General features: G+C 39.2%; 1 long non-coding RNA gene across 3 annotated transcripts; it reads right to left on the bottom strand.

The window, feature by feature from the left end:
* Positions 1 to 1,274: 1,274 nt before the first annotated feature.
* On the bottom strand, positions 1,275 to 17,358 carry LOC118828540. 3 transcript variants are annotated; one of them, XR_005008954.1, is made up of 4 exons: positions 7,877 to 7,916; positions 5,999 to 6,180; positions 5,391 to 5,523; positions 1,275 to 3,300 (listed from the first exon to the last, which is right to left on the bottom strand). It is a non-coding gene; the product is annotated as an uncharacterized LOC118828540 (long non-coding RNA). The 3 variants fall into 3 exon arrangements; XR_005008953.1 differs by lacking the exons at positions 1,275 to 3,300; positions 7,877 to 7,916 and adding an exon at positions 17,050 to 17,358 and having other exon boundaries at positions 4,987 to 5,523; XR_005008952.1 differs by lacking the exon at positions 1,275 to 3,300 and having other exon boundaries at positions 4,987 to 5,523.
* Between the last annotated feature and the right edge of the window lie 337 nt (positions 17,359 to 17,695).

The raw sequence follows: 17,695 nt of genomic DNA, 5'->3' as shown, positions 1-17,695 counted from the left end.
ATTGTGCTTAACATTTTGTAAGCAAATAGTAGTCCTGGAAGAACCTCAGCCCAATCTCTTTATTGTATGGGAACTGCTCCCTTTTCAAGCAAGCTTCAGAAACATAATGTCAAGCACACATTGAATTGGCAGAATGCTGGGCTAGGTTTCATTTAATGGTTTTGTTTAATCCAGTTGTGATCTGATAGCACTGAGTAGACTTCCAATTCATCTCTTTTGCCCTAAGATGCACATGGATTCTAAAGTGGATGAATCTTCCCTGGATAAGTTAGGTCCTATCTAGGGACTCGGAGAAACACATAAAATGCACAAACGAATAAGCAGGTGGGGAATAAGGTAAAGGTAAATGTGGATCAGAGACACCGCACGTTTTCTGAATACCCTATACCTTGTGTTGTAAAGGTTGGCCCTGGCACAACCGAGCAAGAGGCCCCAAACAATAGTACTATCTGTTCCACTGGCATTTATTCCCTGTTTGGGATGTTTTTGTTCAGGAGAGAGTGAAGATGATGTTAATCACAATGCACACAGGGAAGTACTGCATTGTATCATTTACCTTCCTCTCTTCTTAGTAATGGCACTCCTAGTTGATGGCTCATTATGTAGTTGGTATGACTTTATTTGTAGTGAAATGGACACTGTCTAGCTCTTCGAAATTTAATCAGTAAGTAAGCATTTATTAAACCTCTACTATGTACTAGGCACCATGTTAAGCCCTGGATAAAGAAAGTTTTAAAAAAATAGTCTTCACTCTCAAAGGACTTCTCAGTCTAATGGGGGAAACAATATGCAACTAACTGCACACAAACAAAATAGGGGTGTGTGTGTGTGTGTGTGTGTGTGTGTGGTATCTGTCCTTCATTCTCAAAAAGGACGATGACATCAGGAAAATGATAACATAACTTGCAGTTGACTTTGATTTGAGTGAGGGAGGGCTGTGCAAGGTCACCAGTCTCACTTTCTCCTCCAGAGCCATCTGGGACCAGTGGCCAGATATTCATCTGGAGGACTGGAAATGGCCCAGGTTGCAATGGGAGACCTTGGCCCTTTTAAGCTAAGGTCTTTTCAGGTTCTCACTTTGAGTGAGATTCAGTGAATAGGCCTCTTTAAGAAGTGAGTCAAAGGATGGCCCCTTTCATAATTAAAAAAAAAAAAGTGTACACACACACACACACACACGTATAACACACTGGAGATAATCAATAGAGAAAGGCACTATCATTAAGGAGAGTTGTGAAAGACTTCTTACAGAAGGTAGGTTTTTAGTTGAGACTTGAAGGAAGGCAAGAAAGCCAGGAGATAGATAGATAGATAGATAGAGAGAGAGAGAGAGAATAAAGGGGGAAGCCAGTGAAAACGCACAGTTAGGAGACTGGGTGTCTTGTATGAGTATAACAAGGAGTCCCTGGATCTGGATCTCAGGGTACATGGCAAGGGGTGGGGGCTGGAGAGCACAAGGTGAAGAAGATGGATTGGAAAGGTAGAAAGGGTCCAGGTTACAAAGGGTTTTAAAAATCCTACAGAGAATTTTATATTTGATCCTGGAAGTTAATAAGGAGCCTTTAGAGTTCCTTGAATGGGGTCAGAGGATGACATGGTCAGACTTGCTTTTGAGGACAATCCCTTTGATAGCTGGGGGAGGATGGATTAGAGTAGGGAAAGACTTGAAGCAAAGAGACCAACCAGAAAGCTATGGCAGCAGTCCAGTGTGAGGCGATGAGGGCCTACATTAGTATGGCAGCAATGTCAGAGGAGAAAAAGGTGTACACAAGATATGTTTTGAAAACAGAATCAACAAGACTCGCCAAAGATTTGGTGAGGGGCAGGGAGAGAGTGAGATGTTGAAGATGACCCCTAGGATGTGAGCCTGGATCGTTGGGAGAACAACGGCCCCCTTACTAGTAGTATGAAAAAAGAGGGGTGGGTTTGGGGGAAGAAGATTTTCAATTTTGCACATGTTCAGTTTAATATACTTATTCACTATGCAGTTCAAAATGTCCAATATGCAGTTGGAGATGCCAGACTGAAAGTTAAGAGAAGGGTTAAGGATGGATAAGTAGGTCTGAGAATCATCAGCATAGAGATGTTAATTGAATACATGGGAGCTGATAAGATCACCAAGTGAAATAGTACAGAGAAAAGGCCTCAGGACAAAGGGAAGCAGCTATGGTGAGTATTCATACCTTTTTTTTTTTTGACATTTCTAAACCTTTTTGTCCCTCTAGAAATATCCCATGGTGAATTGATTATGAAGCAGTTAGGACCTCATCGAGATTAGATAGCATAAATTTGTAGTGGAATCAGCACAATTTCATGATTTTCTATAGCTTCCTCGAGCAGCATGTGAGTAGGAATGAAGGCAGAAGGTGGTCAGAGCAATCCAAGGTTGGAGTTTAGCAGGGCAAGATTGGCAATAGGAAAAGGGGGCAAAGGAACTCAAAGGAAGAGGAGAGTGGAGAGTTAAACTGGTTCGCCAAAGGGTCAAAATAGAGAAAGAAGAGTGTAGCCAATAGAGGGGTGATGGCTTACAAAAGAACTGAGGGGTCAAGGGACTGGAGATCAAGGTGAAGAGGAACGACAGAGCTTGGGATTGCAAAGCAGAGAGAGGGGTGGAATGACAACAGATTATGTTCAAAATGGGATCTGAGTTCATGAACAAAAACGTGGCTAGTAATCTATTTTCAGCATTGGGCAAGGGATGTTTGGTACTCTGAGCCCTGCCAAAAATTGCTTGGGACAGAAGTATTTAAAAAGAATTTTCAAGTACATGAAATATCCATGAAATTTATACTTTGATATTCAACATGAAAAAACCATGGAAATGGTTTCCACAAGTCAATGTAATAATCCTTAACGATAACCCTAATTATCCAAGGTTCATAAGCCTTTCTGAAACTAGGGTGGAAATGGACTTAAAAATTGATATCTGTCTTAATCCCAAAAGTAGTTGTTATGTAAGCCACTAGGAAAAAATAGAAATGCCTAAGAGTGCTCCTAGGAAAGGACTTTAGAAGAGAGAATGAGAAACAAAACCCCTCAGAATATTTGTGTCTTTGAACCCCGGCTACTTCTTCCATCCTGTTCTTGACATTTGTCCTGTTTCACATCTGTAACTGTCCTCTTCAGAATTGAAGGGAACCTTGTGCCTTCTACATTCCAAGCTTTGTAGGCCAGATCTGAAAGTCAATGGATGTGTTGTTCTTTCCTTTTCAAGGCACAAATCAATTTTGAATCATGATGGTTCTTTCCTGTTAACAGCTTCCTCCTCAGTCCAGCCAAATGTGAATCAATGAGGCCCACCTGTAGTTTTATTGAGGCTGAGTAAAAGAGCTCAGTTATTCTGCCCTCTCTATCCTCCCCACCCCATTCCAGTTAGACATAATCTGTTAATCACTTGTAGGTAAAATATTGCCAAGGATGGTTAAATAGTAGAGCTTCTGATCTGCCATAGGATTATTCTTGACACTTGTTTTCCTGAGAAAGAAACAGCTTTGGAGAAACCGAGTTACTTGCCCGAGACCATATGACTAATTAGTGACAGAGTTTGAACTAGAACCAGGGATGTGCTGGTACATACTGGCTTTTCTGAGATGATTGTCAAATTTCCAGTGTCAGCATTTACACCTCAGAAATGATACCAGTTAGGGTATGGTGTATTGTTTTGCTGATTTTCTTAAGAAAGTTCTGGAAAAATGTTAATAAGGACAAAACTTTAAAGCATGTTACGTGTACTTTTTTTTTTTTTTTCCGGAGAGCTGATTGTTTATCTGCATAATCTTGAATGGAACCCAGGTCTTCTGAATCTAAATACAATGCTCTTTCCACTAAACTGCACAGTGCTCCTCTGAAAAGTGAAATCACCTTCCTCTAAGCCAGTTTTCATGGAGTATCTATCATTCAGTAAGCATTTTTAAGTGCATCCTCTGTGCTAGGCACTGTACTAAGTGCTGGGGATATAGCCCTTGGGGAGATCACAATCTAATGGGAGAAACACCAAGCAAACAAATATGTACAAACAAGCTAAAATAGGATAAGAAATAATTAACAGAAGGGAGGAATTAGAATTAAGAGGGTCAGGAAAAGCTTCCTATAGAAGGTGGGAAGTTGAAGGAAGCCATGAAGCCAGAAGGTAGAGATGAGGAGGGAGAGCATTCCTGGCATGGAGGACAACCAGAGAAAATGGCAGAGCCAGGAGATGGAACGTCTTGTTTGTGGAACAGCAAGAAGGCCAGGGCCTCTCAATCAAAGAATATGTAGTAGGGAGTAAGATATACAAGAACTGGAAAGGGGTGTGTGTATGTATGTGTGCGTGTGTAAGAGAGAGAGACAGAGAGACACAGAGACAGAGGTTATAAAGGTCTTTCAGTGCCAGAGGATTTTGTTTTTGATCCTGGAGATAATGGAGGGGGGAGGGGAGAGAGGAAGGAACACAGAAAATATTGTTTGTCATTGTCCTTAACAGGAGTGCAAAAAAAGAAAAAGAGTAGAGAAAAAAAAGAAAAAGAAAGCAGTAAAGGAATCTGTGACCAAATTTGAGTCTTTTGTCCAGTGTTGGAATGATGGTCATGCCCCTGATCAGAAATAGGAAGCTAAAGAGGCATAGTTAGAAGATGTCGATTTAATCCTTAGCTTAAAAACTGCTAGAATTTCCAAGCCACATTAAGCCGTCCTTTATAGAACACAGCCAAATGAGGATATATAAAACCCAGAAAAAATCCATTTATAGAGAGAACAAAGAATTTTATATAAAAAAGCCACAAATAGAATAGAAGGTAGGAGGTTCTCAGGAGGACCCTGTGAAAAACATCAGGAAAAGAACTTTTGTTAAATTTACATTGGGCACTGGCATGCAGGTGAAAGCATTTCCACACTCTAAGGCTATCTCTCAAAGAAATCCAAGAATAATTTCAGACTTAAACGAAAAAGTGAAAATAAGAACATACAGTTGTGGGCTTAAGTTAAATATAAAAATATATAGCCAAAATGGAAATTAACCAAAGCATCTATTTGTATTACTTGTGTAATCCTTGACTTCTCCTTCTCACTCACCATCCGCAACCAATCTTTTGCCAGATTTTTCTCTTTTAACTTCACAACATCTATCACAGATCTATATCCCTTTCTCTCTACTCACATAGCTAACACCCTAGTTCAGGTCCTCATTACCTTTCCCGGATTGTTTCAGTAGACTTCTAATTGGTCTCCTTCAATCTAATGAGTCTTCCCATACCATCCCATTCCAGTCTCCAAAATGAATTTCCTGAAGTTTAGTTCTGACCATGTCACACCCCCACCCCCACTCAATAAATTCTAATGACTCCCTATTATTTTAGGATCAAGTGTAAATTTCTCTTGAATTTAAAGTTCTTCACGACTTGGACTCTTCTTACTTTTTCAGTCCTCTGATGCCCCATGTATTCTCTAATCCAGTCACATTGGCCTACTTGATGCTCCACATCACAATCCACCTTCCTTCTCCTTTGCCTCAACTTCATCTTGGTTTGTATTGGCTGTCCACTGGGTCTGGAATGCAGGGAATGAGCAAAATAAGCAGTATTATGTTTTAAAAAACTTTTCTTGATGCCATTCTAACTTTCTGGGTTAAAGAATATTTAGTAGCAAAAACAAAACAAAAAGAAACAAGCAAAGATAGGACATATCTGAAGGCTGGCACCACCATAAAGCTGATAATGATAGAATATTAAGAGAAGGTTTAGACTCTATGGGCCATAAATTCTCTTCTAGATTTAAATCTATGATCCTATGATCTTTCCACACTTTTCGTCATGAAAAGAAATCATTCTATAATTTGCCATAGAAAGATACATAAGAAGTAAAATAGAGATTATTTTTCAAAAAGAAAACTTTATTCAGTACACAGGAAGTAGGGACTGAACTTGCAATTACATGGTATAAGGTGCTTTTGGATAAGAAAACTCCACATACCAATCCAGGCCAGCACCTTCCTTACAGTTTAGTCTTAGAGGGACTGACTTACGTGTGTCACACAGTCCAGCTGTGTCAGAAGGCAGGGTTGGAATCCACATATTCTACTTTTGGAATACTTCACTAGGATAATATAATTATTTGCTAGCTTTTCTCCATAGCCCGCTGGTCCATTTTCTTGTATCCATAAAGAATGAGGTGAGATGAGGAATGTCCTGATGCTAAGACATAGCCCTGTAATAACAAATAATTCGAACTGATGCAGCCTTGTGGTCAAAGACTGTAATAAAGGTTTCAGTTTCCTTTGAATTAATAATGATGGCCCAGTGCATCTCTCTCAGTTTGTCTACATAATCACCACAGTGAATTATATTAAAATTTGGTACACATACACCAGGTTGGAAATCTCTGCCTTACCGAGGGTTGTAGCATTTAAAACTACATAATCCAGATAACATGGTATGGGTTGAAGCTGACTTCACCAAAATGCTCTAAATAGGTCTGGTTGTTGGCAGGCTAAATACATTGCTGCTCATATTAGTATGTGATCTCCACCCCTGCCCCCCCCCACTCCCCACTTTGGCCATGTTGTTATATTTGTCAGTCTATGAGCATTTTTATTACAGGCCTGCTATGTACTATACACTCTATCAAGTGCTGGGAAGATAGAGGCAAAAACCAGATCTTGCTCTCCAAGGTAGTGAGGAAATCAAAGCATTGGGTGGTGACAACTTTTTTGAGGGGGTTATCATGAAAGGAGAGAGAGATGGAATGGTATAGCAGCTGATGGGATAGAAAAGTCAAAAGAAAGAAGCCTTAGAGGATTAGGGAGATGGGAGCACTTTGTAGGCAGATAGAAAAGAGCAAGTAAGAGAAGGAAAGATTTAAGATTCTTTTTTTTTGTGTGTGTTTACTATTTATTGGTTATAAAAGAAGGATTTGTTTCAGTGGGGCAAAATCTTAACATCCTAAACACTCCCTTCCAACCAGCAGTCAGTCTTCTGAGATTTAAGATTCTTAAAAGAGACAAGGAACCCAGCACTTCTGGATCTAAATCTAATGCCCTTTTACTCTTATTTTTTTTTTCATTTTGAATTCAAATGTGGTTGTTCTTGTATACTTGATTTCCACCTTTACTGTGCTAATAAACACTCTAGTTTCTGGTAATGACAATGCAACATTTAAAATGTGCATTTTAAAAATAAATTCATTTTAAAATTTCAATTATTTATTTATTTATTTTTGCCTTCAAAGAGCTTAGGGGTGGGGCAGGGTGGGGAGGAATGTCCTGATGTGGAGACCTAGCCCTGTAATAACAAATAATTCAAACCAATGCAGCCTTGTGGTCAAAGACTGTAATAAAGGTTTCAGTTTCCTTTCAGTTAATGATGGTGACCCAGTGAATCTCTCAGTTTGTCTACATAATCATCAGAGTGAGTCATATTAAAATCTGACAACTGTGTACACAGAAATAGGCCAGGCTCTGGGGTATGATGAGTAGAGAGTTGGAGCAGGTGGAAGACCTCCCTTGGGGGGGAAGGGGCAGAAGGGAGGAGAGTCAGGGAAGGGAGGCCCTTTGCCAGAAGTGAGACAGCTAAGAGAGTCTTGATGATAAATTTTGCATACTGGAGCAGGCAGGAGCAGGTGGTGGGGGTGGAGAACTGTTCGAAGTTTGAACTTCAAACTACTAGAAAGAGTGTCCTTAGCTGTGGTTTGGAGATCATTGTCTGAAGGGACAAATTGGGTTGGGATCTTAATCAAAGAAGTAGGGAAGGGAATAAGCATTCCTATAGTGCCTGCTAGGTACCAGGCACTGTGCTAAGTGCCTTAAAAATATTATTTCATTTAATCCTCACAACAGACCTGCAAAGAAGGTGGTGATGTTAGCCCCATTTTACAGTTGAGGCAAATGGGGATTAAAGTAACTTACTCAGAGTCAGTAAGTGTCTGAAGCTGGATTTGAGCTCAGGTGTTCTTGACTCCAGGACCAGAATTCTATCCACAGTGTTACCTAGCTGCCTCACAAAAAAAATAAGGATGCCATTCACATCATGGTTTTATTTGTGTTTAGAGACCCACTCCCCCTTTACTTTAAAAATTTTACGTATGTGCATGCTATCTCTCTAAGTCAGATTTATAATACTCTAAAGTATGCAGCCAATCCTCTCATTTCTATGTATTCTAATTGGCATATATCCACCTCATTTCAGAGATCATTTCTCTGAAAAGTCTATACTATTTGAAAATAAGAAACCTTATAAAAGGTCAAGATATCTAAATCTGCATTTATGGCTCATAAGCCATTCTGCAATAATCAGATAGGGTATAAATATGCCAAAGGAAACTTTATTCAGCAAGCCCTTAAGAGTGAAATATGTAGGGAATTGTTGCTTAAACACTTGAGGTGGAAGCACGGTGGGGGTGGGTGGAGTACAAAGGAAGGAGAAGTGATCCCTATCCGTGAGGAGTTCACAATCCAGACGGAGAAGGAAAAGCTTAAGCATGAAACCAAGACAAGTGCATCATAATGTAACACAATGTAATACTTACTATTTTTGAATGAATATCTGAATGAAAGAGCATTTATCCAGGTTTTACTATGTGCCAGGCATTGTACTAAAATCTGGAAGTACCAATATGAAAAGTACAACAGGTCTCTTCAAGAGGCCTTCTAATGCCTTCTTAATCAAGGTTTTCCCAAATATGCCAGCCCATAATGATCTTTGTTAAGTGAGGTATAAGCATTAACAATTTTCATCATTGTTGTATTCTGTTTCTCAGCTGGCTGTGAGATCAAGGATTATGTCATAGTTCTTTTGTATCCCAGCTCTGTGCTGGGAATATAGTGTTCCATAAATACTTATTGATTGGTTAATTAAACTAGAAAGTCAAATAGGCAGAAGCCAAATAAAATGTCATAACAAAGAAAAGTGAGGGAATCGTTATAGTAGAATGATTGAAGTCAGAAAAGCTTCTTAGAAATTAGATTCGTAGAATTAGAGGTAGGTTGAAACTCAGAAACCATCTAGTTCATACAGATCTTTTAAAAATCATTTCTTTAAAGACCTGAAGTAGTCTAGTTCAAAAGAATAGTTAGGAGGGGTATTGTCTAGTCTATTTGTCCAAACATACTACAGGGATGGAGTATAGATTCCTCAAGCCCACCGGCTATGGATTATCATATTATTGTTTAATGCATAATTTCTTTCTTTTATAAACCCAGTGGGAATGAAGAATGGAGGTCATCCAGGGTCAGAAATGTGAGAGTCTTTTGATCTGAGACTTGGTGCCATTAAAAAAAGCAGTTTATTAATTACCTTTTTTATATCTCCATCCATTTCCGAAGTTTTGATACTACAACCTGAAGCAACAGATGACTCCATTAAAAAGATATCATCTTTCTATTTAAAATTCAAGTTTGATTTGGCCCTTTTTCTAATTTCCAGATTGACTTCCAAGAGATTGTGAAGCCATCTGTTTGTCCCCAGAAGAGGTAACTGTCATAGCATTACAACCTGCCTCTGGGCTGTTCGACCTCTGGCTTTCAGACGTGACCTGGATGGAGGTCACTGACTTTACCAATTAGTTACAGTTCCCTGCCCAAAGACTCTTTCATATCTTCCTGGGGACAAGGAAATAAATAGTTTTCATATTCCCTTTAGTGAATGGATCTGCCAACACTAAACTAGATTGAAGCAGAGAGTTCACTCCACCTAAGTCACAAACAGATTATTTCAGGTATTTTCCTTTTACTACCAACTTGAGATACAACTGTGCCACAGGAAAGGCTGGAATAACAGTATGGTACAGTGGAACAAAGAGTAAATTTGGAGTTAAGTAAGAACCTGAGTTCAAATCCTGCCTCTGCCATTTGCTATTTTTGTGACCTTAGGCACATTGCTTTACCTCAGTTACCCTATTTGACAAAATGAGGGGGTTGGACTAAATGGCCTCTAGGGTCCCTTCCAGCTCTAAAAATTCTTTAGCATTACTGGAAGCACAACCCAAATACAAGTTTACTTGTGGAAGCTCAGAAGCATCTTCATATTTATTTATGAAAGACAGCATGAGAAGCATCCAGGTTGTAGGGAATCAACATTTACTCTGAGCACCCATTATGTTCAAGGCACCGAGCAATCGTTTCTGCGAATCAGTCATGGAGGTTCATCACCGTATATGCTTCTATTTGAGTGCTGTACAAAGTTTGGAGATGGCATTTTGAAAGGGGGAGGGTAATTCCCATTCCCAGTGCCCTCTAAGTGAAAAAAAAAGAATAATAATCTGTGTAGTGAGTATTTGTTGTTCAACCAGTCTCAGACACCCCCATTCATCTAATTATTCCATGTCTGGGGATTGCTGTAGGACAAGCCTTCTCCTTCATGTTATGAAACTGACTCTGACACTTGGATGTCTACTGGGTGAGTGGTAAGTTATGAAAGACTATTGGTTCTATGGATTGTACTTCTGGAACAAAGCCTGGACTTCTGGGATCTTTTTAGTTTATTTGTCTTTCCAGGGCAAATTTTCCAATAAGCCAACATAATCAAATTACATGCAGCTTGAAAGACATTCTACCACACGGTTTGACATTTTAATTAGAACTTTAAAGAGATAATAATCACTACCCACAAATTCCCTAATGTTACCTAGAAATGGGTCAGCTAATTAGGATCCCCAAAAGCCACTGCCTGCACTGCTTTTTAATTGTTTTTCCAAACTACCATCACCACATCTTTCGGCCTTCAAGTAGACCAAATCAAACAAACAGTAGGGAAGGTTCCATTCTCTTTAGCCTACAGAAAACCCAAGGGTGCAAGGCAATAAGTCTGCACAGATAATTTCAAATGCATGTTTCATCCCAAATAAGGTGTTTTTTCTTTCATTTTAAGGTTGTTATTGAAAGGTACACACCAGTTTAGCTCTTCTGGGAGAGCCATTAGGATCCAGTTCACCTGGTCCCTTTGATTTTATTTTTCTATCCGTATCTTTTGGTTCCTCTCCCTTCTCCTTATTGGGGATGTTGTAAACAGAGTTATTAATGGGAAGCCCCACCAAGGAATTTTTTAAAAGTACCCCACCGGCATTAAATCTTTCTAAACTGATCTTTACAATTGGAAGGAAAAAAGATTCCACATATTATTGAGAAACAAAGAGACCTAGGGTGTGATAGCAATTTAAGAAATGAAGCCTGCCCTATTGGGAGGATTATGTGTAACAGGATGCCAACTCGCCTTGCCATGCCTGGCCCCTCCCTCTCCCTTGGGTCAATATACAAAAGTGAATATGTGGTAAATGTTTGAGTTGTTTGTACAAAACATCTATGTGTTTTGACACACTCAAAAGGGAGAGGTAATTACTGCAGTCTAGAAGATGTTTAAGGAGTACCACAGTATGCTACCCTTTCATTTTGAGAAAAGAAATTCCCTTTTTCCTTAGTTTTGGACCCCAGCGATCCAGACAAACTGGCATTCTCACTATTTCTCACACATCACATTCCATTTACCGTCTCTGTACCATGCCTGGAATGCACTCCTTCCTCAACTCTCATAGAGACCTCTTCTTCCTTTCACCCACAACGAAACATCTGCATAAAGCTTTTCTTGATCCTTCCCTGCCCTTTACCTGTTAGCATCAGTCCTTTAAAACTGCCAGCTGTTAGCATTCCCCATCCCAGTCTGCCTACTATTTAACTACTCTGTATATATTTGTACTTATTCAGACCTGGCTCCCTCCTGGTGACGTGGCATCCCTCGCCATCTTTTTCAGCACAAGTTACATTCATATTCCCCAACTAACTGTGGTGGGGAGTTGTGCTATTCCTTGCTCCCAATTGCCACTTGCAAGATCTCTACCACCATCACTCAGTAACTAATCCTTCTTTATGGTTCATCCAATCCAAATTCATCATTCAATCGAGACTCTGTTAGCTGTTGTATACTAACTTCCAGGACACCTACCTGTACACTATAAGCTCCTTGAGGGAAGATATTTTATGTTTGTCCTTGTTTCTTCTGTGCTTAATACATTGCCTGGCACCTAGTAGGTACTTAACAAATGCTTGTTGTTATTGTTCAGTTGTTTCAGTCCCCGTCTGACTCTTTGTGACCCCGTTTGGGGTTTTCTTGGTAGAGATACTGGAATAGTTTGCCATTTCTTTCTCTAGTTCATTTTTCAGATGAGAAACCTGACTTGCCTGGGATCACACAGCTAATAAGTGTCTGAGGCCAGATTTGAACTCATGTGTTCCTGATGCCAGGCCTAGTGCTCTATCTACTGTGCCTCATAGCTTCCCACATAACAAATGTTATTTAGACTAAACAGAAGTAAAAGTACTTTGGTTAGGACAAACTAAATTTTATACCAGAAAGGACAAGATTTCCAGGTCTCCTCCTAGATAAGTAAAGCAAATAACCATCATTTCCCAAGTACAGAAGCGATTTTTGTTTGGTCTAGTCTAGAGGTAGCCTAAATTAAAGCCTAAATGCTGACTGGGAAAGATTAAGAGAAACTAATTTTTAGCGCAGCCAAACCTCTCCTAAACTAATGTCACAGAGTTGAAGATCACTTGTGTTCAGGGAAATACTTAGCACTGTAACATTTCAAGAGGTGATAAGGGTTGTGAAAGCATCTGGAGCATTTAACTTTAGGTATGACAAATCATATTAACTATGGAAAATTTCCAATAGTATATGTTCCCTTTATTGAATTTTTAGCTCCTTCAGCATTTCCTCTCATAGGTGAGATCCATTAGGAATTTCCTTAGGCATATAATATAATTAGAGGATACAGGTGCAGTATAGCATAAATTTGCATGTCATTTGCGTAGGGTTTCCATTTTCCTACATAGACTATGACCCAAGGAAATTTTATCTTTGTTTCATGAAAAGCAGAGTACTATAGTGGAAAGAATACTTGATAGAGTTGTATTTTGTATTGGAAAGGGGACTTGGAAAACCTGGATTCTAGTCTCCATTCTGCTTCTTCCTTGCTATGTGACTGACTTGGGACAAGTCACTTAAACCTTTCCAGGTCTTAATTTCCTCCTCTGGAAAATGAATAGTTATATTTCTAAAGCTTTTTCTGTCTTTAAAAGTCTATGAATGCCAGTTTAAAAAATCTCCCTATTTCCTTATAACTTTATAAATTAATCAGAAGGAAGAAGCATAACAATTTGGGTTGAGGGAGGGTGGGATGATAAGCAGTGTACTTTAGTTGATTTAAGTATTTTAGAATGATAAAATCACTTTGTTTCCAAATATACTATGCTTGGGGCAGCTAAGTGGCCCAGTGGGTAGAGTGCCAGGGTCTACAGTCTGGAAGACGTATCTTCCTATGTTCAAACTTGGCCTCAGACCTGTGTGACTCTCGGCAAGTCACTTAACCCTGTTTGCCCCAGTTCCTCGTCTGTAAAATGAACTAGAGAAGGAAATGGCAAACCACTCCAGTATCTTTACCACGAAAACCCCAAGTGGAGTCCCGAAGAGGTGGACATGACCAAAATGACTGAATAGCAACAAAACCATGTTCATTCTGTTGGAGAGGCATTAAACAATATACCTGGTTAAGTGACACTTTTTCTTGAGTACAACCTTGTTTGCCTTAAGTATTACCAATTCTGAGATTCTGTAGTTGTTAAATCCTCTAAGTTACCAAGAAAAACAGTACTTCCATTCCTAAAGATATGGAAGGGGAGAGTTGAGATATACACCCATCTAAAGACATAAAATGATTTTGCTAACTTGTCCAGCATTCTTTCGTTCGTATTCATTCATAGTATGCAGGACCCCCCTAAGCCAGCTCCAGCTTTTGAGGTCACAGATATACTGTTCCATCTTTGTATTTCCAGCTACTACAAGTCATCTCTATATAGTAGGTATCTAATAAATGCTTATTGAATTTCTTTCAACATTAGCGACCATTTGTTTATTAAGTGCATACACTGTGCAATTCATTATGCTAGGTGCTAGAAGAAATAGAAAGGAAAATTAGACATACCCCCTACCCTTACTGAATTTGTTATGTAAAAGGGATAATGAGAAAAGAACACAAATAAATGTGCAGAAATGAAGATTAAGACATGATTTGTTTAGAAATATCAGAAAAGTTGGGGCAGCTAGGTGGCACAGTGAGTAGAGCACCGGCCCTGGAGTCAGGAGGACCTGAGTTCAAATGCGACCTCAGATACTTGACACTTACTAGTTGTGTGACCTTGGGCAAGTCACTTAACCCCAATTGCCTTGCCTTCTCCCCTCCAAAAAAGACAAAAGAAAAAAAGAAATATCAGAAAAATTCTGCTTTGTCTTACATTTTGAAATTCTCAAAATACTCTAGTTCTGGATCGCCTTACCTGTTGAAAGACAACTTTTTCCTTCAACTTTTTTCTCTCCCATCTCCAGTTTTCTCATTGAGACTCATTATGAACATTTCTTTAGGCTAAATAGACCTGGCTCCTCTCTATAGCATGACTTGCTATATCATGGACTTTGTTTCAAAAGGAGGGTCTGTTTTGGAGTCCATTCTTAGGGGATTATCTCTGGAGGCACTAGATAAGTCTGGCAACAAAGTTTTCCCTGTAACACAATCCTGAGGTATGGCATCCTGAGGCCATTATTATATGTTCCAGTGTGTTTCTTAAAATAGATACCTTTTCCTTTTGGATTATTCACCTGGGTGTAGAAATGAAATTACATGACTTTGTACCTGAAGGCGATTTGGCAGTTATACACCAAGACCATCTTACCCATAAAGTGTACAGAATAAAATGCTATCTGTTAAGCAGAAAGTTGGAATTCGGAATGAGATATAAACTTGCTTCAGTTATGGTTTGAGGGGTTCCTCCCTCTGCAAAACAGTATAATTTGCCAAATGGCTTGTCCTTGAGTTGTTAAAGGTAGCCATTGAACTCTTGTTTTCATGTTGTGATTTTATTACAGTATTTTTTTGACATTGCAATTGAATTTTTAAAAATTTTATATCATGTTTATTTCCAAAAATATGCCTCTCTCTCCCCTACCAGTGAGCAATCCCTTGCAACAAAGATTTAAAAGGGAAATAAAAAGCAGTTTAGCAAAACTAATCAACCAATCCATTATGTACGTTCAGTATTCCACAACCAAAGTTCCCCATGTTTTTAGTGAAGAGAGGAAAATGTATTTTCTTGACTTTTCTGCACTACTTTTGGTAATTCAGTTAAACTTTGAAAAATGTTCTTTCTCTTTACTTTGTAGTCATGTGTATGTTGTTTTCCTGTATATATTATTTTCATAGGAATTTAAAGTGAATTCTATCTTTGGTCATTAGGAGACACTAAGTAAAGGGATTTGGTCATCCTAATCATTGGCAGGCAGGAATTGTACCTGTAACTTCTGCTGTGTATAAAAATAAAGACCAAAGATGCTGCCTGTTTTGTTCTCTCCCTGGCAGGCCACCCGGCATCTCTACAGCTAGAGATGATTCCTTAGGAGAATGAAATCTCACTGTCTCTTTGAAGGTTCTGGCTCCAGCTTCACCTGTGAGAAAACCTTTTATGTGATCAGAGATGCAATTATAATGTGACTTGGCAAAGAAATTGAGATATAGCCTCCAATGCAGTGTTGAGGACTGAGTTCAATGGATTTCCTTCCCCTCTCCAGTTTCTTGTGGCAGTTTTTTTGGTATCTAGCCGCATCATTTGGCACCAAAAGCTGAACAGGGATGTTTCAGCTTCAAAGTGCAGAGGGGCAAGCAAATGTTTTGTTAGGTGTTTTTCTTTTTCCACTTTAGGCAAGAGCCTTTGCACCTTCTGAATCTTCATCTTCATTTTCTATCCATCACTATATACTTTCTACCTCCCAGCCAATGTGTTTGCATACATGTAACAACATATGCTCACGTGTATACTCTACCTGCCATTTACAGTACTTTCTTTTCCCTCTAACTCTTCTCTTTCTTTCCTCTTAAGATTTGCAGTCATATTCTCCTAGCCCTGATCTTTGTTTTTCTTTCTCAAACCCTTTTACCACCCCTGGATTAACTCTCAGAAAGATTCTTGGGTACCCTGAAGTTTGAATGAATGGAGTTCCTTCCTTCCTTCCTTCCTTCCTTCCTTCCTTCCTTCCTTCCTTCCTTCCTTCCTTCCTTCCTTCCTTCCTTCCTTCCTTCCTTTCTTCATTCCTCTCCCTCCCTCCTTCTCTCTTTCCCCTTCTCTTTCTTTCATCATGAGATGGTTTTTCTTGGCCACAATACTTCAAAAAGCCATCTATAAAGGCATGGTGGATTTGCCATATTGATAAAGAAAGAGTTACCACCCTGATTAAACAGCACATGTTTTGAAGTTTTAAAGTCCCTGGTGAATACTCACAACATGTTAGGGTCTTTTCAGGAAAACTTCGCTTCAGTGGCACAGTACAGTGATATTCCAGTTTTTTCACCAAATATCTTTGCTTATACTCTCTTTTTATATTGTGTTTTATACACTGAATATCTAAAATTTGTGTTCTTTTAGGAAATCTGGTAGCAGGAGAGGACAATACATTTTAATAATAATTAAATTTTTGGAACAATTTGTTACATATTGCCACCAACTGAATATTATCAGAGGGAATAGGAAAATATCCAACATGTATCCCCTAAATGAGTAGCAATACAGAAATTCTTGAAGATATACACATATACATATGTACATATGTGTATCTATGTAGACATGCAAACACGATACACACATATATACACATATATCCTATTTCATTGTTTCCACAGTGGAAAATGTATATTCTAGAGCTTTACAAGGAAAGGGACTAGACCTATGATTTCATTGACATAAGGAACTCCCAGATGAGGAACCTCCCTCTCCCAATGCAGATTGGTACCTTATCTGAAACACAGAGTCTTAGAAAGTTGCCTAGAACACTGAGAAGTTAAATGGCTTTCCTAAGATCCCATGGCCAGTATGTTTTAGAGTTAGGCCTTGAATTCAGGCCAGTTCTCTATCTACTATAGTGCACTGTCTCTAACTAGAAGATTTTATATAGTTTTATTAGATTTGGGGAAATTGATTATATTGAGTTAACTTTTTTGGGTGTTAGTAAGAGATTAGCTGTAACAATCAGATGAAAGTTGACTCACCTTATGTTCCCAGAATCATCTTTCTCCCCTCCCTACCAACCCTACCATAAGGCAAGCTGGTTATAACTGCCCTTTCCTGATGCAAGTGGCAGGGTCAGAACTTTCTTCTCTTGACCATCAGCTGAAGATTCATAAATCAGAACTCTCTGGGCAGGAGAGCTACCCAGTGGTAGCTCTTGACCACTACTTGGCACCTTCCTATTACCATCCATTCTGGGTGATGGGGGCATGATGGAAAAGCCTTCATTATAATGTACCATGGAGAAATGGCTTCAGCAAAGGGTACATTGGGCAGAGCTTGCTCTCCTCATTACTATAGTCTGTCCTGGGCAGAACATATTTCCACACTCAGAGCACTGAGGATTGGCCCACCAGAATGGTGATAATCAGACTATCAGGACTGCCGATCGGATCTGACAACAAAGTTTCTGTGTATAGAGAAAACAAGGCTGATGAAATAAGTGGACACCATCAGATAAAAATACTTTACTTCACTATAGCAAAGGGGGGAGGTGGTATTTGTCCTCGGGATGTGTCCATGAGAAAGACCAATATTTAATCTCACCTCTGGCTTGTGATCAAGCACATGTGTTACATCACCTACCTGTAACTTCCAGATGCTTAAAAAAGTTACTGGCTTTCTGGC

Source organism: Trichosurus vulpecula, chromosome 8, assembly GCF_011100635.1.
Source record: "Trichosurus vulpecula isolate mTriVul1 chromosome 8, mTriVul1.pri, whole genome shotgun sequence".
Classification (NCBI taxonomy): Eukaryota; Metazoa; Chordata; class Mammalia; order Diprotodontia; family Phalangeridae; genus Trichosurus; species Trichosurus vulpecula.
Note: the sequence above shows the minus strand (reverse complement) of the source record. Positions and strands in the feature narration are given on the sequence as shown.